Here is a 23,436-nt window from a genome sequence, read left to right as displayed (position 1 = left end):
GGAAGCCGCGGCAGACAGCGCTGGAGGCCGGAAGAGGAGGTGAGTATACTGATCACCTCCCCTTGCCTCCGCAATGCTGCGATCAACTTCGATCGCAGCATTGCGGGGGTTAATGTGCTGGGAGCGGTGCAGGACCGCTCCCTGCACATAGTACCGGGTGTCAGCTGTGACAATCAGCTGACACCCAGCGGCGATCGCGCCCGCACAGCCTGTGTGCGCGCGCGATCGCGATGACGTACTTGTTATGCACACGCCCGGGCTAAGCGGCGTGTGCGTGTGATTGGTAGTGATTCCACTGGACCGTGCCGGAGAGTGAATGCCTGGAGGGGCGTGACTAAGTATTCACCCGATCCGACCAGGGTCGCACGACGGCATACGACGCCAGTGCACCAAGGAGGAACCGAGCAGAGGGACCAGGTGCTACTCCAGGACAGACCCCGGACACGGCTGTTGACCCACACAGGGGAATACAGGAACAGGCTGGTAGACTGGCACACAGACTGGAGGGTATAGGCAGGCACGACTGGTATGCAGGCAGGCGGGTATGCAGGCAGGGGGGTAAAGGCAAGCACAGCTAGAGTGCAGACAGGGAGGCACTAGCAGGTAGGAACACAGGCGGGATAGGACCCAGTACACACCGGGACTCAGGAACAATACAGGCAGAGGGTTACAGGCAAGCACAGCTAGAGTGCAGACAAGGCTGAGCAGGGAGGACAGGGCTCTGTTCACACGGAACAGACAGGAAGGGAAAGACAGAGCCAGATACTCACACAGTACTTGCAAAGACAACAAGCAGGAGTTAGGTACGAGTACAGACTCTGCAGAAAAAGGAAGGGAATGGACATAGAGGCAAAACAGGTAAAGGACAGGAGAGAGTTCAGACTGGAACTGAGTGTACGGAGGAGACCGACACTGCAGAGGGATACAGGAGCGGGTCTGGGAATACGGCCCCCAGAGAGGCGGAACGAACAGGCAAGGAGCGTGTTCAAACAGGACAGACCAGACGCAGGAGCGGGTCTAGGAAATCGGCCACTAGAAGGCGGAACGAACAGGCAAGGAGCGTGTTCAGACAGGACAGACCAGACACAGGAGCGGGTCTAGGAAATCGGCCACTAGAAGGCGAGAGGAACAGGCTAGGAGCGTGTTCAGACAGGACAGACAAGAGAACACAGAAAGGAGTCAGTTCAGACACGGGAGCTGATACCGCAAAGCAGGAGACATACAGGACTCAGTTCAGACACGGGAGCTGATACCGCAAAGCAGGAGACATACAGGACACAGTTCAGACACGGGAGCTGATACCGCAAAGCAGGAGACATACAGGACTCAGTTCAGACACGGGAACTGATACAAAAAGCAGGAGACAAGAGACGGGACCTGGCACCTTCAGAGTGCAAGCACACACTGAAGGAAACACTTATGCTCAGGCCGGGATAGAAGGGAGCTGCTGAGCTATATACCAAGTGACAGACAGCAATAGGCTGAGGACGCACAAGGGGTGTGACCCACAGCAGGTACAAAAGGCAGGAAGTGATCGGGCGCCGCCCTTAAGCAGCAGAAACAGACACAAACAGACAGCATGGAGAGAAGCCAGAGAGACATTCTGGACAGGAGATCAAGTGCGCCCTCTTGCACAGTGGGAGATGGACCACCATGCAAGGACGCCGCCAGGTATGTTACAGTACCTCCCCCCTTACGCCCCCTCTTCTTCAGGCCTGCCAGAATCTTCCGCAGGGAATTCGAGGACCAGTCGTTCACTGGGTTGGAGGGGGACAGAGACTTGAGGGTAATCTCTGCTTCGAGGTACATCTTGTCAAGCTCACAGGAAAAAATAGACGGGTTATCAGGTACATAATGAGGAAAAGTCACTGTCTCTTTGTTATCTGGTGGTATCCCGGAGGATTCAGGAAACAACTGGAGGTCCTCCGCCGGGTCAGAAGAGTGCAGAGGCTCAGAGAAAACAACTGCTTCAGAGTACACTAGGTCGGACTCACTGGAGGAAGCAGGCGAGGTATCAGATCCAGGATATAGGAAAGTCTCTGTCCATTCACCACCAGGTGGCACCCCGAAGGATTCTGAACACAACTGGAGGTCCTCCGCCTGGTCGGAGGGGTGTAGAGACTCAGGAGTAACCTCTGCTTCGGAGTACACTAGGTTGGACTCACTGGACGAAGCGAGCGAGGTATCAGGTACAGAGTATAGGAAAGTCTCTGTCCATTCACCACCAGGTGGCACCCCGAAGGGTTCTGAACACAACTGGAGGTCCTCCGCCTGGTCGGAGGGGTGTAGAGACTCAGGAGTAACCTCTGCTTCGGAGTACACTAGGTTGGACTCACTGGACGAAGCGAGCGAGGTATCAGGTACAGAGTATAGGAAAGTCTCTGTCCATTCACCACCAGGTGGCACCCCGAAGGGTTCTGAACACAACTGGAGGTCCTCCGCCTGGTCGGAGGGGTGTAGAGACTCAGGAGTAACCTCTGCTTCGGAGTACACTAGGTTGGACTCACTGGACGAAGCGAGCGAGGTATCAGGTACAGAGTCTAGGAGAGTCTCTGTCCTTTCGCTACCAGGTAGCACCCCGAAGGGTTCAGGAGACAATTGGAGATCCTCCGCCTGGTCGGAGAGGTGTAGAGACTCGGAGGTAACTACCACTTTGGGGTACCCATTGTCAGGCTCACAGGACGAAGCGGACAAAGTATTGAGTACCGGGTGTAGAGAAGTCTCTCTCCATTTGTCATCGAGTGGTATCCCGGAGGGTTCAGGAGGCAACAGGGGATCCTCCGCCAGGTAGTAGAGGTGCACAGACTCTGAGGTAACCACAGCTTTGGAGCATCCTTGGACATGCACACCGGTTAAAGAGAAAGAAGCATCTGATGCCGGGTGCAGGAAGTTCTCCTGTGTGGAGTCTGGATGGGCAGAAGTCTCTTCGGCCAGGAGAACTGGTGCACTACCCACGCACATTACCCATTGGGGTTTCTCCGGGATACAGGGAGATGAAGCTTCAGTAGGGACTTCAAGGTTGGGGTCAGGAGGTCTCAGGGAGGACAGACCCTGGCGTGACGGCTTGCCTCTAAGTCTAGCACGTCTGGACTGCCTCTTGAGGTTGAGAGAAGTATTCCGGAAAGCGTAGTCACCCTGTGAGGATTCTGGGTGGGCAGTAGTCTCATTGGGCTGGAGGACTATTGCGCTACCCACACACATTACCCGTCGGGGCTGCTCCGGGATATTGGGAAGTGAAGCTTCAGCAGGGGCTTCAGAGTTAGGATCATCGAAGACCATTAGAAAGGCCACCAGGAAGGCCATTAGGTCCAGGAGGATCGGATCCTGTGTTTCATATAGGGGGTTGATCCATTCCAAGGCATCACCCGCCAGGTAAGACATCATAAAGGCCACTTTAGCCCAATCGGAAGGAAAATAGAGAGGGTAGGCCTTAAAGTGTAGCATGCATTGCTCCACAAATGCACGACACTGTCTTGGATCCCCATAGTAACGTGGCGGATCCGCAGGAACGAGAGCTGATAGATCCATCTGGACGGTGCGTAATTCGCCTGGAACTCAGCTAAAGGGGGAAAAAAATGTATTTATTTTATTTTAATGCATGTATTCGCTGGAAAAACTTCTCAAAGAGCGAAGGCCGTGGGGCTCAACGGGAACCATGGCCTGAGCATGCTGTTATGCACACGCCCGGGCTAAGCGGCGTGTGCGTGTGATTGGTAGTGATTCCACTGGACCGTGCCGGAGAGTGAATGCCTGGAGGGGCGTGACTAAGTATTCACCCGATCCGACCAGGGTCGCACGACGGCATACGACGCCAGTGCACCAAGGAGGAACCGAGCAGAGGGACCAGGTGCTACTCCAGGACAGACCCCGGACACGGCTGTTGACCCACACAGGGGAATACAGGAACAGGCTGGTAGGCTGGCACACAGACTGGAGGGTATAGGCAGGCACGACTGGTATGCAGGCAGGCGGGTATGCAGGCAGGGGGGTAAAGGCAAGCACAGCTAGAGTGCAGACAGGGAGGCACTAGCAGGTAGGAACACAGGCGGGATAGGACCCAGTACACACCGGGACTCAGGAACAATACAGGCAGAGGGTTACAGGCAAGCACAGCTAGAGTGCAGACAAGGCTGAGCAGGGAGGACAGGGCTCTGTTCACACGGAACAGACAGGAAGGGAAAGACAGAGCCAGATACTCACACAGTACTTGCAAAGACAACAAGCAGGAGTTAGGTACGAGTACAGACTCTGCAGAAAAAGGAAGGGAACGGACATAGAGGCAAAACAGGTAAAGGACAGGAGAGAGTTCAGACTGGAACTGAGTGTACGGAGGAGACCGACACTGCAGAGGGATACAGGAGCGGGTCTGGGAATACGGCCCCCAGAGAGGCGGAACGAACAGGCAAGGAGCGTGTTCAGACAGGACAGACCAGACGCAGGAGCGGGTCTAGGAAATCGGCCACTAGAAGGCGGAACGAACAGGCAAGGAGCGTGTTCAGACAGGACAGACCAGACACAGGAGCGGGTCTAGGAAATCGGCCACTAGAAGGCGAGAGGAACAGGCTAGGAGCGTGTTCAGACAGGACAGACAAGAGAACACAGAAAGGAGTCAGTTCAGACACGGGAGCTGATACCGCAAAGCAGGAGACATACAGGACTCAGTTCAGACACGGGAGCTGATACCGCAAAGCAGGAGACATACAGGACACAGTTCAGACACAGGAGCTGATACCGCAAAGCAGGAGACATACAGGACTCAGTTCAGACACGGGAACTGATACAAAAAGCAGGAGACAAGAGACGGGACCTGGCACCTTCAGAGTGCAAGCACACACTGAAGGAAACACTTATGCTCAGGCCGGGATAGAAGGGAGCTGCTGAGCTATACACCAAGTGACAGACAGCAATAGGCTGAGGACGCACAAGGGGTGTGACCCACAGCAGGTACAAAAGGCAGGAAGTGATCGGGCGCCGCCCTTAAGCAGCAGAAACAGACACAAACAGACAGCATGGAGGGAAGCCAGAGAGACATTCTGGACAGGAGATCAAGTGCGCCCTCTTGCACAGTGGGAGATGGACCACCATGCAAGGACGCCGCCAGGTATGTTACAGTACTAATACGAATCAGGCTCTTAAAGCCCAGGGCATAGACGCGTATTAGTACGTCATGGGCTTTAAAGGGGTTAAAATGGTTACACTTTTGGGTGGTTTCCAACATATAAGACTCGCAGGCTAAGTGCCCACGAAGCAAAAATGCTCCAGATTTTTTCTGTATCTCCCTGGCAGGAAAAATGCATGCGGATGTTACATGCGTTTTTCCCGCCAGGTTGAATCGTTTGTCAAGCGTTTTTGCATGCATTTTTGCATGCGGGTTATCAAGCGCTTTTCCAAGCGATTTTAGCATCACTTGGAAAAGTGCTTGACAACTTGGTCACACTATATAAATCCATGCAACCAGCATGGATTTATATAGTGTGACCAAGTTAATAGTTAAAAAAAGAATAAAAATGGTAAACAAAAAAAACATTCTACTCGCCTTCCGATGGCCCCCGGTCTCCTTCTCCGGTGCGTCCGGTGTCTTGGGCGGCTCGCGATGGTGTAAAAGGACTTTCCATGACGTCATTTAGTCATGTGACAGGTCAAGCGACCGCCGACATCAGCGGTCACGTGACCTGTCACATGACTAAATGACGTCATGGAAGGTCCTTTTACATCACCACGAGCCGCCGAAGACACCGGACGCACCATACAGGAGACCGGGGGCCATGAGAAGGTAAGTATAATGTTATTTTTTATTTTATTCTTTTTTAACTACAGGTACTATGGTACCCGGGTCTGGAGGAGAGTCTCCTCTTCTCCAGACCCGGGTACCATCCCCACATTGAATTACTTAATATCCACATGTGTACATGTAGTCATTAAGATATTATGCAATTCAATGGAAGTCAATGGCGGCAATTACGCCGCGTTTCCGTAAAATTAATGGATATGCTTCAGATTTTTCCGCAATGATAATCCGCAGCGTAAATTTCCGCAGCATGTGCACAGTGTTGCATAGCTTCTGGATACTGACAGTTGCAGTATAAAACTTCACAGAGCAGATTACAGGGGATAACAAGCTTTTACTTCTCAGAACATGAGGTAAAGGAAAAAATGCACAGTCACACAGTACTGCATCAGGAAGTAAGAACAAAATAGAAAATACAAGAGAGACTTTTTTTCTTTTACAATACAGTAAACAAGGAAACTTTACACAACATCGCCATCTACTGTCAGATCAGCATAAAGTCCTCCTTCACACAAACAAAGAAGTCCACAACTGTTGCATATACCAACACACAGCACATGCGGGTTATCATTGAGGACCATGGGGCACGCATTACCAAGCGTTTAAGCGTTTTCGCTTCGAAAATTCCGCAGCAAAAACGCTTGAAAAACGCACAGTGGGCACGAAGCCTCAAAGTCACTTCAAAACTGAACAGGTCCCTATAAAAATAAGTTTTGTAAATTTCCTTGAAAAAAATGAAAAATAACTGCTACATTTTTAAATCTTCTAAAATGCTAATAAAATAAAACAACATTTTACAAATGGTGCTGATGTAAAGCAGACATGAGGGAAATGTTATTTATTACTGTTTTTGTGTGGTATGACTATTGGGATTAAAGGCATAATCAATCATAGTTTGAAAAGTGCAATTTTTAAGACATTTTTGCCAAGTTTCTGATATTTTTATAAATAAACGCAAACCATATCAGCCTAAATTTACCATTATTATAAAGTATCATGTGTCACAAAAAACAGTCTCAAAAGCTATGGGATATGTTATTCCAGAGTTATTACTACATAAAGTGACACTGGTCAGATTTAAAAAAATTGGTTTGGTCATGAAGGGGTTAAGCCACTTTGTTACCATTTTGGCAGTATGCTTCGGGTCATTGTCCATTTGTAGGACCTATTTCTGCTCAAGCTTTAACTTCCTGGCTGATGTCTTGAGATGTTGCTTCAGTATTGCCACATAATCTTCTTTTCTCATGAAGCCACCTACGGATTTTGTGATGTGCACCAAGTCCCTCTTGCAGCAAAGCAACCCCACAACATGATGCTGCCACCCCCGTGTTTCACAGTTGGGATGGCGTTCTTAGGCTTCTAAGCTTCTCCCTTTTTCCTCCAAACTTAACGATGGTCATTATGCACAAAAAGTTCAATTCTAGTTTCATCAGACCACAGGACATGTCTCCAAAATTTAAGGTCTTTGTTCCTGTGTGCATTTGCAAACATTAATCTGGATTTTTTATGTTTCTTTTGGAGTAATGGCTTCTTCCTGGCAGAGTGGCCTTTCAGCCCATGTTGATACAGTACTCGTTTCACTGTGAATTGTCACTCTGACAATCTTACTAGCTTCTGCCATCCTCTTCACAAGGTCTTTTGCTTTTGTCCTGGGGTTGACATGCACATGTCGGACCAAAGCACGTTCATCTCTGGGACACAGAACCCGTCTCCTTCCTGAGTGATATGATGGCTGGACATTCCAATCTTGTTTGTACTTGCATATAATTGTTTGTACAGATGAACGAGGCACCTTCAGATATCTTGAAATTGTACCCAAGGATGAGCCAGAATTGTGCAAGCCCACAATTCTCTTCCTGATATCTTGGCTGATTTATTTACACTTTCCCATGATGCTACACAAAGAAGCAGTGTGTTTCAGGTATGCATTAAAATACATCCACAGGTGTGTCTTTAATTAACTCAGATGTTGCCCAAAAAACTATTAGAAGCTTCCAAACACATGGCATCATCATATGGGCAGTCGAGAATTGTTTAATCACTTTGCGCCAGAGCCTGTTTTTGCCTTCGTGACCGGGCCAATTTTTTCAATTCTGACCACTGTCAATTTATGAAGTAATTACTCTGGAACGCTTCAACGGATCCCGCTGATTCTGAGACTGTTTTTTCGTGACATATTGTACTTCATGATAGTGGTAAAATTTCTTCGATATCACTTGCGTTTATTTGTGTAAAAATCGGAAATTTGGCGAAAATTTTGAAAATTTTGCAATTTTCAAACTTTGAATTTTCATGCCCTTAAATCAGAGAGATATGCCACACAAAATAGTTAATAAATAACATTTCCCACATGTCTACTTTACATCAGCACAATTTTGGAACCAAAATTTTTTTTTGTTAGGGAGCTATAAGGGTTAAAAGTTGACCAGCGATTTCTCATTTTTCCAAAATTTACAAAACCATTTTTTTAGGGACCACATCATATTTGAAGTCACTTTGAGGGGTCTTTATGACAGAAAATACCCAAAAGTGACACCATTCTAAAAACTGCACCCCACAAGGTGCTCAAAACCACATTTAAGAACTTTATTAACCCTTCAGGTGCTTCACAGGAGTTTTTGGAATGTGGAAGAAAAAAATTAACATTTAACTTTTTTCACAAAAATGTTACTTTAGACCCAATTTTTTTTATTTTCGCAGGGGTAACAGGAAAAAATGAACCCCAGAATTTTTTGTGCAATTTCTCTTGAGCGCGATGATACCCCATATGTGAGGGAAAACCACTGTTTGGGCGCACGGCAGGGTTTGGAAGGGAAGGAGCGCCATTTGACTTTTTGAATGTAAAATTTGCTTGAATAATTAGCGGACACCATGTTGCATTTTGGGGGGCCCCTAATGTGCCTAAACAGTGGAAACCCCCCACAAGTGACACCATTTTGGAAACTAGACCCCTTAAGGAACTTATCTAGATGTGTGGTGAGCACGTTGGGAGACATAATAAACAAATCAGTAGCAGGTGAAGAATTGGTTTTATTTATTTATTACGCCGTTCCTCATGCGGTATAAGTAATGAGATTACTTTATTCTTTGAGTCGGTGCGATTACAGAGATACCAGATTCATATCGGGTTTTTATGATTGACAGCTGTCACACACTAAGAGACGCTTTTTTTTGCAAAATCTAGTTTTTGCATCGCCATATTTTGAGAGCTATAATTTTTGGCCGACAGACTCATGTGATGGCTTGTTTTTTACGGGACGAGTTCACATTTTTATTGCTACCATTTTTGGGTACGTGACATTTTTTGATCGCTTTCTATTCCGTTTTTTGGGAGGTAAAATTAACAAAAACCAACAATTCAGGAATTGTTTTTTGAGGTTTTTTTTATGCCGTTCTGCGTGTGGTAAAAGTGATAAGGCAGCATTATTCTTCAGGTCAGTATGTTTACAGCGATACTACACTTACTGTATATTTTTTTATGTTTTGGCGCTTTTACACAATAAAACAATTTTATAGAAAAAATATTTTTTTTTCATTGCTTTATTCTGAGAGCTATAACTTTTTTATTTTTCGGCTGATGGAGCTCTATGGCGTTTTTTTTTTGCGGAACAAGATGACGTTTTCAGCGTTACCATTTTTATTTCCATTTTGCTTTTTGATCGCTCGGGTTGTTTCGGATGCGGCGATACCAAATATGTGTACTTTTTTTGTTTTTGCATAAATATACGGATTTATCGGTTAAATATTTTATTTATTTATTTTTATTTATTTTGTGATTTTTTTTTAGTAGTTTGAAAACATTTTTTTTACTTTTTTTACATTTTTACTTAGTCTCTGTATGGTACATTAATTTTTATTTTTCTGATCACTGATCTCATGTAATGTAATAGACATATATTACATTACATGAGATCTTTGCTGACTGTTTCACAGTCAGTGTCTCCTGCCAGGCTTCAGCTGCAGGCTGAGCCTGGCAGGACACCGTATATGGCAGATCTGGAGGCGGTCATGTGACCTCCAGCTGCCATAGCAACGCCAGGTCCTGGAAGGTATCAGGGGTCGTCGGAGAGGTAAGTAGATGACCCCCTCTCCTCCTGCTGTCTTCTATATGCCGCGATCACTATAGATCGCGGCATATAGAAGACAGCAAAGGGTTAACATCACTGGGACCTGATCCAATCAGGTCCCGATGATGTTCCCTGTCAGAGCTATCGCTCTGCACCGCACCCTTAGCGCTTGCAGGACCCTCGGGGTCCTGAGCGCTGCCGGACCACCCACCGTTTTTAAGCGTCCGCGCTGCACAGAGCCCAGGCAGCGTGGACGTTTATCTACAGTGGGCGGTCGGGAAGCGGTTAAATAAAAAAAAGTTTTCACAAAGTAAAATAGAGAGTTACCTTTTTATTATCATCTAGGACTGTGTTCATACTTTCTATCCCTAGCGTATCAATAGGTCCATCAAAGATAACCTATTTTCTTTCCGGGGTCTCAGATAACGCAAACTCCCGGAAAGTATTAGCGACTATCCCATCGGTCCACTGCAAATGAAGAGAGGCATCAATAAAATTGCTCTTCCCATAAAATCCAATACAATCCCACAATTGAAAGGATTATTAAAGGGAATGCCTGGGATTATGATATTGATGATACACATGTATTGACTACACGTGGCCCCTATTGAAGTGAACGTGCCGGCACCGGGAGAGACCGCAAGTAAGTGATTTGCATATATGCGGTCACATGCCAACTAGAAGTGCGTGACCTCACTCAAAGCAAGTGTATTGAGTGAGGCCAGACACAGTCTAGTCAGAATGTGGCTGGAAGTATGCAAACTTATGCTAATTTCTGGCATAAATAATACAATTTGTTTTTTATATGTCTGATGGGGAAAATAAAACAGTTTCCAATTTTTGTGCAAACAGGGAGTAAGTCATAATAAAATGATTGCCCGGCAATGTATGACTGGGATCTATGTCTCTGAAGGAACCCCTTCTACCATGTCCATAAGCCATAAAAGGGCTTTTTCCCATTTTCAGCAAATATATTAGAATTATCTATATATATAATCGTCTTATCCCGTCTGTCTGTCTTTCTGTCTGTCTGTCTGTCCAGGAAATCCCGCGTCGCTGATTGGTCCGGCCGCGGCCAATCAGCGACGCGGGATTTGAGAAAAAGATGGCGGCCGTTAGCGGCTCATCTGCAGGACGGAGGTCAGCGGCGATGCAGCAGGGAGATGACCGTCGCGAGGCGCTCATCTCCCGGCCGCTAGCTGAACGGAGGACCGGGGAGCGCCGCCGCCGGTCGGGATGCTTCTGCTGCGAGCAGCCGCGCATCTCCCGGCTTCTCGCAACGGAAGTAGCCGCACAAGCAGCGCCGCTGCCCGGTCCTCACTAATACGACGCTGATTGGTCGCGGTCGACGCCCGCGACCAATCAGCAATATGGAAGGAAAATTTAAATGCCGCTCTGCTACTTGGTCGCGGTGGCCGGCCGCGACCAATCAGCATTATTGGTGCCACATTTAAACCCCGCTCTGCTGATTGGTCGCGGTGGCCGGGCGTGACCAATCAGCGATATGGGCGGCAAATTTAAACGCCGCTCTGCTGATTGGTCAATTTAAACACCGCTCTGCTGATTGGTCGAGGCTGCCGGCCGCGACCAATCAGCGATTTTGGCCCCAAATTTAAACACCGCTCTGCTGATTGGTCGCGACCGCCGACCGCAACCAATCAGCATTATTGGTGCCAAATTTAAACCCCGCTCTGCTGATTGTTCGCGGTCGCGACCAATCAGCGATTTTGGTGCCAAATTTAAACACCCCTCTGCTGATTGGTCGCGTTTGCAGGCCGCAACCAATCAGCATTATTGGCGCCAAATTTAAACACCGCTTTGCTGATTGGTCACGGTCGCGACTAATCAGTGATTTTGGCGCCAAATTTAAACACGCTCTCCAGTCCTCACTAACACGGTTCGCTGATTGGTCGTGGCCGCCGCCCGCGACCAATCACCGATGTTGCTGCCAAATTAAAACACCGCTTTGCTGATTGGTCGCGGTTGCCGGCCGCGACCAATCAGCGATTTTGGCGCCAAATTTAAACACCGCTCTGCTAATTGCGCCCGGTCGGCCGCATACATATTCTAGAATACCCGATGCGTTAGAATCGGGCCACCATCTAGTAAACAATAATTCCAATCATGTGACACTGGATCAAACTGCCCGAACAGCTGCCCCATGGTGATGGCTTTAGGGTTCACTGTCCGGTAAATCACTTTTTCTTCTTCGCACCCTCGCTCATTCATAAGAGACAGCGTATCAGCGAGGACGTGGGGGACCTTCGTTTTTCCAGAGAACGGCTCTCCAACCAACATAAAACTGTACGGGATGAACAAAATGCAGCATGGTCCATTGTATAAAATGGAAACAGCGAAGAATAAATCCCCCGTCCCATGGACTTCTGTAGTTACAGCTTACCCGTGTCTGACAATCATCATCTCATACGTCTGGATCATGTTCTCCAGGAAGACCTTCTCGGGCTGGATGTTGTGTCCAGCACAGCTCTCCTGTGCGCATTCCAGTAAATCCTGAGCAAAAGGAAGGTAAAATATTTCATCAGTCTGTTTACAGTGGATCCAATTAGAGGTGGGAGAATACATTTTCAGGACCCAGATCAGTATTCTGTGGCCGCTGGACGGGACCCCTGAGAGCCGCCTCCTAGCTGCCGGCATCCCCGGCTCCTCTTCTGATTATATGGCCTGGTGTACATCATACTGCAACCATAACGTCATGCCAGGCCGGCTAATCTGAAGAAGAGCCAGGGGGCAGAAAGAAATAAGGTGGCTCTCAGGGGTCTCATTCAGTGCCCACCACTGACCTGATGTCACGCACAGTGTAGGAAAGACAAAGTGCGACACAAAGGGATGAGGGGAAGGGAGCCCAGATACTAGGGAAAGGGGGAAATGGAAACCTCCTAGGCTGATCTGCAATCACCCTGTCTCCCCTACCCACTCTATATTGGTTCCTCACCAATTGCCGCACAGGAACCTATCCCTGTATTTCCTTAGCGCTTGACCCTGGATAGGGAAGGGGGGTGAGCACTATTCGATCCCCACTGACAACTAAAGACAGCAAGGGGAGACAGACACAGGGGAAGTAGCTTAGCTTGAGTCGACTTCAGAGAGATGGCACACACATCCTCTTAGCACCAGAGAGGAAGTAAGAGCTGCACTTGCTCCAAGCCTTCACAAGGGGTCATGTGAATATCACTGGCACCTCTGTGTAGCAACCTGGAAGTATTTAAACACCCAGGCCTGATTGTCAATTAGAGCAGGAGGGAGGTAGCCGCTGGGTCCTACAGTGAGACCGCTAAGAAGATGTCTGTAATGCCAAACGAAGGAATCTCCTGCAACTAACTGCAGGGCGACTGTCTGTCACATCTGATGCACCCATGACACCTGGCCATTGGATCAGTCTCCTGCGAATCGATTCATTCATCTAAAAAAAAATGTCTCCATAACCTACAACTAAACTAGCGATAAATCACTCACAGATGTTTTAACCATTTGTTTTCTACATCAGATCATCCTGCATTGGAGGTATAAGTGAGCCCCCTTATCTCTGGTGCCCCTGTGCAGCTGCCCAGGTTGCACTAATGGGACCGGACGATGAGTGACAAGGTCATGTAACCCAATTCCAAAGCAGTGGATCAGGATCGGGTGATTTCAATGGGATTGGTCTACCATCTACTCTGTATGGGGGCGTCATGACAGATTATGTTGGGGACATAAAAATCGGGCGGATGGAATTTAATCACCCGATCCTTACTTTCTGACCCTGAAATTAGCAGCTGCCATAAGATTCTGGCAGCGACTCTGTCATAGAGAAAACAGGAGCGAGCATTCCTGAATATGGGGGAGTCGGGAAAGATAACTGTCATCCAAGTGATAGCTGGCCAGCTATATAGGACCTATCACTTGCCATTAATATGCAATTTTATTACCTGGTGTAAATGCCGCTGTTCTCCTGAATCCGGTGTTGTTTTTCTTTTGCTCCTGCGCCTCTCCATTCCTGAGATATAGCCTCTTTATAGAAATCTAGTTCATAATTTTTAATAGCCAAGTGGGCGTGGTCATCAAGTCCTCTCTGTGGGAGTGACTCGCCCCCTGGGCCGTGGGGCACTCGGATCCGGGCAATAGGGGGAACGATGGGAGTAGTAGTGGCAACCCGGTTCCGTGGCTCAGGGTGGTCAGGCCAGTGGTAGTCCGTTACGTGTTGTTGGTTATGTCCGACTACGCCACCCGTGGATTGCGGTTATTAGGAACCGCCGCTGCATGCAGACCGCTGGGGCTGATGAGGTGTGCAGCTAGGGTAGTGTGACTCCCCACGGGAAGAGTGCGGCCCCAGGGCAGTATAGTGGATGGTGGGAGTGATGGTAGTGAGAGTCCCAGTGATGATAGTGCTGGAGGAGCAAGGAGCACACAGACAACTGGTTGCAGTCCAGGGTCTTTACTAAACAGGTAAACTGACCCACAAACAGTCCCAGCTAGGAGGGGACCTGGATGTCTGAGAGCAACGGGGAAATTGGCCCTGGTCAGGGTGAGGGTGTAGGCCTACCGTGCTTTCTGCGCTCCTTCTGGCTATCTTCTCCTCATAGGATAACAGCCCACGTTTCCGAGCTTTCCGTGCTTTCTCGCCTGTATGGCCTGCGACGTGGGTTCCTTTCTGCTCCCAGCCTTGTATGGCTTTACTGGTCCCTTCGGTTGTGGCAGGGCCTCCAGGCTTCTTAGGCCAAGGAATGTACAGTCCCTTGCGGACTGGTTCTCTGCTGGGGGATGTGGAATCCTTCCAGCCTCAGACACCAAAGGCTGGTAAAGTAAGTCTTTATCTGCCAAGACAGGCTCTCTTCGCCTCTTGTCTCTGGCTTGTGGCTCTCTCCTACTGCCACACTTCCTCTTAGGTGCAATCAACTTTCTGTCCCTGCTCCACTCTGGGACACGTCTCAAAGCTGAGACAGGCAATCCAGTTCTCCCTAACCCTGTCCTCAGTACCAGCTTTTATAGGGGCAGCCTGCTCCCCCTACTGGCCTGAGACAGGAGGCATTGCATGCTAATGTTCCCCTGACTAGAGAACCTCCCCCTTGCTCTCAGACACAGCTTTAATTACACTTGTGGCATCCAGGTAGGGTGACACATTCCCCCCTAGTGAAATTTAGTACTCCGGGACTAAACAATAAACAAAGACAATATGCACAACAATAAAACATTAATAGACAGACGACGCACAAATTGAATTCTTTAGGTCACAGTGTGGTCTGTGACCGGGTGTCCATATCACCAAAACAACGGGGAGCCTTAACCAGGTGGGGGTCTGTCCTACCCCAAGTCCTTCACAGTCTTAGTTCATTCCTGGGTTAGGCTCCGAACGCAGTCCATACAAGGTTCCGGTTATAAAAAGTCCATAACCTGTGAATCCTTACGGTAACTGCAAGAAACTGAAACACACTATCAATAAACATGCAGGTAACTTTGGCAAACAATTCAACATTTGGCAACAGGGTTATTTACAATTTTTAGTACACTCTATATTCTCCAGCGAGCGGGTATCTGCCCCTTTGTGCTCCTGGTTGACCTACGTAGCCCACTGTCTGGTGGTGGACCAACCTGGCTTTCCCCACTAGCGTTAGGGGTACAGCTACCAGCTGGGTGTACAGGTAGGGCAGGCAGCTGTCTGCGGGTCCTTTGGCTCACCGCAGGCATGGCAGGCTCACTGTCAGCAGAGGGTTGACTCTCCTGGGCTGCTGGTACAGGCTCTTCTGCCTCTGGAACCGCTTGCTCCACTTCACCTTCCGGCTCTGGTGTTGGTTGTTGCTGGGCCGGTTGCAGGAAATGCAGGACAGGTACCATTATGGCATCATTTATGCGAGTCCAGGACTGAGGGAACTCTCCGAGAACGGTGCTGATCATTTCTTCCTTGTCCTCTGCGGGTTCAAGGTCACTCTGATCCTCTTCTGCACTACGGAGTTGCTCGGGGCATCTTTTGAGGTGGTCCCTGGAGACGACACTAGTGGTTTCTCCTCCGTCCTTGGTGATTACGCACACCTTTGGGTTGTCGTGGTCAGACTGCAGTACGGTGTAGGGTTCCCTTTCCCATTGGTCGTCCAACTTATGTAGCCTTCTTTTTCGCTTTAGGACTTGTTCACCAGGTTCTAGGGGACTAGCAGGGGCGTGTTGATTGAAGAGTCTTTCTTGCTTCTCTCTCACCTGCGCCAGGCTCTTCTCCACACTCTCCTGTACCTTCTTGTACTGCAGTTGCCTTGCCGCATCCCAGTCCGCATCCGGGGATGTGTCCTCAGGTATTAGGACTCCCATCTCCAGGTCTACGGGCAGCTTACCTGGTCTAGCTCGCATCAGGTAAGCCGGGGTGCAGTTTGTAGCGTTCACCGGGATGTTGTTGTACATGTCTACCAGGTCCGGCAATTTTTCTGGCCACAGGCTGCGTTCCTCCAGGGGCAACGTCTTCAGGAGATCAATGACTATATTGTTCATCTTCTCACACATCCCGTTGGTTTGGGGGTGGTAAGGCGTTGTCCGAATCTTCTTACAGCCATAGAGGTTGCAGAACTCCTGGAAGATTTCAGCTTCGAACGCTGGACCCTGGTCTGTCAGGACCTGTTCCGGATACCCGTGTGGACGGCAGAAGTATTGCTGGAAGGCTCTGGCCGCTGTTTGGGCTGTCAAGTCCTTTACCGGGACCACCACTAGAAAACGGGAATAGTGGTCCACGATTGTCAGGGCATAGATGTATCCTGACCGGCTGGGAGCCAATTTGACGTGGTCCAGAGCTACCAGCTCAAGAGGCTGCGTGGTGACGATGGGCCTCAAGGGTGTCTTCTGGCTGGTGCGGTCCTTCCTCCTCAGGTGACAAGGGCCACAGTCTCTGCACCACTTTTCTACAGCTCCTCTCATGCCGACCCAAAAGAACCTTCCTCTTAGCAGGAACTCCAGTTTCTTCCAACCGAAGTGCCCCGCTCTGTCATGGTAAGCTCCCAGGACCATAGCTGCATCTCGCCTTGGAACCACGACTTGCCAGGTCAGCTCGTGTGTCCGGTGGTTGACAATCCTTCTGCACAACTTGCCTTCGTAGAGGAACAGCTTGCTCTTCTCCTTCCATAGCTGCTTGGCTTCCTCTGGGGCATCTGGATCTAGGCGGGCGTCTTCCCGGGTCAGCAGATCTTTCACCAGGCGGACTGCAGGGTCACTATCTTGGGTCTCGGCCCAGCTGTGGTGAGGTAGGGGATTCATCATCACAGTTGTTAGATCCTCCTCCTTCACGCGGTGAGAGTGTTGAGCGGCTCCATACCGGTGAAACGCGGGGAGTTCTACCTCCTCCAGCTCTTGTGGGTCTTCGTCACCTTCAGGTAAGTGAGGCATCCTTGATAGGGCGTCCGCGTTGGCGTTGGTTTTGCCTGCCCGGTACTTGATCACGAAGTCATAGTTGGAGAGACGGGCCATCCACCGCTGTTCCAGGGCACCCAGTCTTGCATTGTCCAGGTGTGTCAACGGGTTGTTGTCCGTGTACACGGTGAACTTTGCGGAGGCCAGGTAATGCTTGAAGCGTTCCGTCACGGCCCACACCACCGCCAAGAATTCTAGCTTGAAGGAGCTGTAATTCTCCGGGTTCCTCTCAGTGGGCCTCAGCTTCCGGCTGGCGTATGCGATCACCCGTTCTCTGCCCTGTTGGTTTTGGGACAGTACGGCTCCCAGTCCCACATTACTGGCATCTGTGTGGAGAATGAAAGGCTGGCCATAATCAGGGTAGGCCAGGATCTCATCCCCAGTGAGGGCCAACTTTAGCTGGCGGAAGGACTCCTCTTCCGGTTTATCCCACTTGAAGGGTGGCTTTTGACTTCTGGACTTGGACTGTCCGATCAGGAGGTCCTGCATAGGAGCTGCCATCTTAGTGAACCCGGGGATGAACCTTCGGTAGTAGCCTACCAACCCGAGAAACTGTCTCACCTCTTTGATGTTCGAGGGGCTTGGCCAGCTCTTGATTGCCGTGACCTTGTCAGGGTCGGGGGCCACTCCTTCCGCGCTTACCACGTGCCCTAGGTACTGGACCTTTGGTTTCAGCAGGTGGCACTTCGATGGTTTCACCTTCAGGCCATAGCCTGCCAGGGCTTCGAACACCTCAGCCAGGTGCTTGAGATGGTCCTCGTAGGTCTTCGAATAGACGATCACGTCGTCCAGGTAAAGGAGGACCGTCTCGAAGTTTCGGTGCCCTAGACAGCATTCCATCAGCCGCTGGAAGGTCCCTGGTGCGTTGCAGAGCCCGAAAGGCATACAGTTGAATTCGCTCAGTCCCATCGGGGTGGTGAAGGCGGTCTTCTCCTTGTCAGCCTCTGCCACAGGAACCTGCCAGTACCCGCTAGTAAGGTCCAAAGTAGAAAAGAAGTTAGCAGATTTTAGTGCGGCTAAAGACTCTTCTATTCTAGGCAGCGGATATGCGTCTTTGTGGGTGATACGGTTGATTTGTCTATAGTCCACGCACATTCTCATGGTGCCGTCTTTCTTTTTGACCAGAACCAAGGGGGCTGCCCAGGGGCTACAGCTGTCTCTAATGACCCCAGCTTCTTTCATCTCCCTTAGCATACCCTTGGCGTTCTGATAATGTGCAGGGGGTACAGGTCTGTGCCTCTCTTTTATTGGTGGGTGGCTCCCTGTGGGGATGTGGTGTTCTATCCCTTTTACTCTGCCGAAGTCTAGCGGGTGCTTACTAAAGACTCTCTCGTACTCCTGTACCACCCGGTAGACTCCTTGTTTTTGGTGCAGGGGAGTGGAGTCAGCACCCACGTGGAGTTTCTGGCACCAGTCCTCCTTTTGTTTCTGGGAGCCATTACCCTCCGCCTGAGGAGATGGAGGCAAGGGTTCCACGGCCCTGATATCTTGGTGTTCGACAACAAACAGTTTGGCGAGTGTAGCGTACCTGGGTAAGTGTACTTCCCTCTCCCCAATGTTGAGGATGCGGACGGGCACCCTCCCATGACGGACATCAACCACCCCCCGGGCTGTCAAAATGGTGGGCCTGCTGTCTGAGTACACGGGTTCTACCATGGCTTGGTAGTCTCTACCTCTCAACCCGATTGCAGTCCGACACCAGATCATCATTTCACTTTTGGGAGGCATGGAAATGAAGAATGGATCACTGAGTCTTACGCTACCGATCTCACCACCAGACAGTTCTACCTGCTGCCGTCTCATCAGGGCTTTTATCTCCTTGTTGAGGACTCTCTTTTGGCTGGAACTAGCATTCACCGCCACCTGTTGTAGAATTACAATTACTTCTGAAAGACAATTTTCAATTATGTTAGTACCCACAGTTATTTTAGGGTGACTTTCATGACGGTCAATGTCCACAATAATCACTCCCTGTGCCGGCAGTTCAACTTTACCAATTTTAATGGTCATCTCCTTGAACCCCATCTGCGGCACGGGTAAGCCATTACTGGCGATGATGCTCAAGTTACTGTCTGGATACCGTGTGATATCAGCATCAGTCCAATACTGCTTAAAAAGTACATAAGGGATAGTGGTTACTTGTGACCCAGTATCCAGCAAGGCGCTCATGGGGATACCGTCCAGCACCACGGGTAAAACCGGGCGCCCCCCAACGTACTTATCACGCCAATTATAAGGGCCTGGTGATCTTATGCCTGGGGGTCGGCCCTCTGCCCCAGGTTGGACCCGTTTAAATTACAGTACCTGGAAATGTGTCCGGGCTGGTTGCATCGACGGCAAATGGGCTGTCCATCCTCTGCGTAGCGGTCTGTGGGCCTCCCTCGGAACGACGGGATCCTCCTCTGTCGACGCCACGGGACATCCTCCGGACTTGAAGCCAGCTTGATGGGTCTTGACGGGTCCACTTGCAACGCCGCGACGCTCCTGGTCAGCTCCTGGACTTGGTGGTGCAGGCCTTTCGACGGGGCCTGTGCATCAGCCTCCACGGAGTCCATAGAGGAGGGCGCCGCCTCCTGGTGGTAGGTGAGAGTAGGGCGTTTATAGCGCCACTGGTTGCAGATTCACGGAGCACCCTTATGGCCCTGTCCTTAAATTGGGCAAAGGTCAGGTCGGGGTTCTGGAAGAACATGAGGCGCAGCTGGGCCCTGTGGGCGCTGGACAGCAGACCCTCTATGAATTGCTCTGTTAGCAGCTTATCGGTTTCCTGCACACTGCCAGGGTCAGTTTGTTGAATAGCCCTCAAGGCTTGCTGCAGATTTAGGGCATAGTCTCTGATGCTGTCCTGTGCCCGCTGCTTACATCCATAGAACCTCATTTTAATTTCAGCGGAGGTACGTGTATCAAAGGTACCCTGCAGCCGGGCCAGAATACTCATTCACAGTCCCTTTCTCCTCAATGGGCCATGATTTTACCTCCCTCTGGGCTGCGCCAGTTAACTGCCCTGTTAGTATGCTGACCTTCTGTTCCTCTGTCAGGGGGTAAACGTGGAACAAACTGTACAGCCTTTCCTTGAAGTCAGTTAGGGCATGGGGCTCCCCTGAGTATTTGGGCAGCCAGGCCGCTCCAGGGATGTAGGGCAGGGAAAAGGGCATCACCGCTGCTGCAGCTGCGTTGGTGGTAGTGGGCGCCTCTGTGTCCGACATCTTCCTCCCACCTAGTTAAGCGTGGCCTACCTTCCGACGATCCTCTTCTGTAGGCCGCGGCTCCGCTGCTGCTGCTATGGACGAGGACCTGGCGTCGCGTCTTGATGACGTCAGCGTCGCTCTCTCTCCCTTCCAGGACCTTGCGCAGCGTCGGTGCGTGGGGCGGAGCTTCGGATCTCGCGCGGTTTTGACGTCCACGCCCCTCTTCTTCCCGCGCGGCGTCCTGAAGATGGCGTCCGATGGCGGGAAACAGCTGCGGATGGCGGGAAGACGGCAGAAGACGGCGGGAAAAGGTCCAAGATGGCGTCTGATGGCGAGAATCGGCTCCGGATGGCGGGAAACGACTCCACAGGTAAGTTACAAAAGTCTTTTTCAGGCACGCAGTACCCGGTGGTTGTGGGCACGAAATCCTGCCGACTACGCCAAAGCTGACTCGCCCCCTGGGCCGTGGGGCACTCGGATCCGGGCAATAGGGGGAACGATGGGAGTAGTAGTGGCAACCCGGTTCCGTGGCTCAGGGTGGTCAGGCCAGTGGTAGTCCGTTACGTGTTGTTGGTTATGTCCGACTACGCCACCCGTGGATTGCGGTTATTAGGAACCGCCGCTGCATGCAGACCGCTGGGGCTGATGAGGTGTGCAGCTAGGGTAGTGTGACTCCCCACGGGAAGAGTGCGGCCCCAGGGCAGTATAGTGGATGGTGGGAGTGATGGTAGTGAGAGTCCCAGTGATGATAGTGCTGGAGGAGCAAGGAGCACACAGACAACTGGTTGCAGTCCAGGGTCTTTACTAAACAGGTAAACTGACCCACAAACAGTCCCAGCTAGGAGGGGACCTGGATGTCTGAGAGCAACGGGGAAATTGGCCCTGGTCAGGGTGAGGGTGTAGGCCTACCGTGCTTTCTGCGCTCCTTCTGGCTATCTTCTCCTCATAGGATAACAGCCCACGTTTCCGAGCTTTCCGTGCTTTCTCGCCTGTATGGCCTGCGACGTGGGTTCCTTTCTGCTCCCAGCCTTGTATGGCTTTACTGGTCCCTTCGGTTGTGGCAGGGCCTCCAGGCTTCTTAGGCCAAGGAATGTACAGTTCCTTGCGGACTGGTTCTCTGCTGGGGGATGTGGAATCCTTCCAGCCTCAGACACCAAAGTCTGGTAAAATTAAGTCTTTTCTCTGCCAAGACAGGCTCTCTTCGCCTCTTGTCTCTGGCTGGTGGCTCTCTCCTACTGCCACACTTCCTCTTAGGTGCAATCAACTTTCTGTCCCTGCTCCACTCTGGGACACGTCTCAAAGCGGAGACAGGCAATCCAGTTCTCCCTAACCCTGTCCTCAGTACCAGCTTTTATAGGGGCAGCCTGCTCCCCCTACTGGCCTGAGACAGGAGGCATTGCATGCTAATGTTCCCCTGACCAGAGAACCTCCCCCTTGCTCTCAGACACAGCTTTAATTACACTTGTGGCATCCAGGTAGGGTGACACAGGAGTCTTCAGGAAGGCCTTGCCCAGTTGGCTTAAAGGGCTAGAGGAGAGTGACAGATGTCAGGAACGGAGAGGAGCAGGAAGAAAAGAAAAACAATGCCGGAGTCAGGAGAACAGCGGCATTTACATATTTATGGAGAGGGACAAGTCCTCTTTAAGTCTTGGAAAACCCCTTTAAGACACTATTATATTTTAATACCTTATAGTCGGCTTTCGGAAGTTGAATGCCAGGGAACAGGTTGCTGGTAATCCCATTGAACAGAGGAATATCATGAGACAAAAATTTGGGTTCGTTTACATCCTTAAATGACCGCAAGAGCTAAATAGAATGAAAAAGGATTAAATGATAAAATAATTCATATACAATATGACATGAAACAATATTAAAAGTGAGGAACCCCATTACAAAGGAGCAGTCAGCTCTTGTGGTATGTCTGTATTAGTAAAGAATAGTATTCTCCAAAAAATAAGGATGAAACCTCTTTTCCTAAAACTCTACATTGTATCGTCCCTCTGTTATACCTCCTGGAAATGTATGTGTAAATGATATATAATGTATATATAATCTATATAGGGGACAACCCTATACAATCTGACTGTGCCCAAACGGTGGTGACATTGTCAGACTGTGTAGGGGACTCGTTATTGACAGATTTCAATTAATTCCTACATTTCCAGGAATGATAAAAGAGGAATGGAACGCTGCTGAGTTGCACTAAAATATGCTGCAGAATTGTTTTTCCATAGGGAATACATGTGGCCTCTGTGTTGCACTGTTAATTGCCGGCTGCAGAATGAGTTAAGTGAGATACTGTCAGTGAACTCGTTTTTGCTGGCTGACGGGGAGTTTGTAAATGTTTAGAGGTTTTGCGTGCAGAAAACCGTAAGAATAAAGGCAGATCTCCGCAATCAGAGCATAGTTGGGTACCATCATTGCTACAGTCCGGAAAAGAACCTGAAATGCGCAAACCAGATGGGTCAGTCTACAAATGAAACTAAATTACTGTAAACTAGGCACAGAGCCGGGGAACCCATTATGTCCATTTACACTATTCTCCACCCCAGACCTAAAAGTGATGTGTCTATTCCACATCAGAGGAAAGTCAGTCAAAGTGTGGTTAAAGGGGTATTCCCATCTCCAAGATCCTGTCCCAATATGTAATAGGTATAATAATAATGTTTGCAAATATCTCCAATTAGAAATGTAGTATAGTTTTTCTGATTAGCTATGTTTCTTACCCCCATGTGCAGGACATTGCAGTAGCTTAGGTATCCATGGTTACGACCACTCATAGTAACAGTTAGTTACTTGCTAGTGGTCGTAACCATGGATACCTAAGCTACTGCTATGCCCTGCACATGGGTTAAGCAACATAGCTAATCAGAAGAACTATACTACATTTCCAATTGGAGGTATTTGCTATTAATATTATTATTACACCTATTACATATTGGGATAGAATCTTGGAGATGGGAATACTCCTTTAACACTTTCCAAATCTCTCTCCACACCTCTACTGTGTCCATTT

Source organism: Phyllobates terribilis, unplaced genomic scaffold (genome assembly GCF_046119375.1).
Source record: "Phyllobates terribilis strain yellow unplaced genomic scaffold, ASM4611937v1 Scaffold_160__1_contigs__length_4322635, whole genome shotgun sequence".
NCBI lineage: Eukaryota > Metazoa > Chordata > Amphibia > Anura > Dendrobatidae > Phyllobates > Phyllobates terribilis.
The sequence above is the reverse complement of the archived record's forward strand: the minus strand, read 5'-3'. Positions refer to the sequence as shown.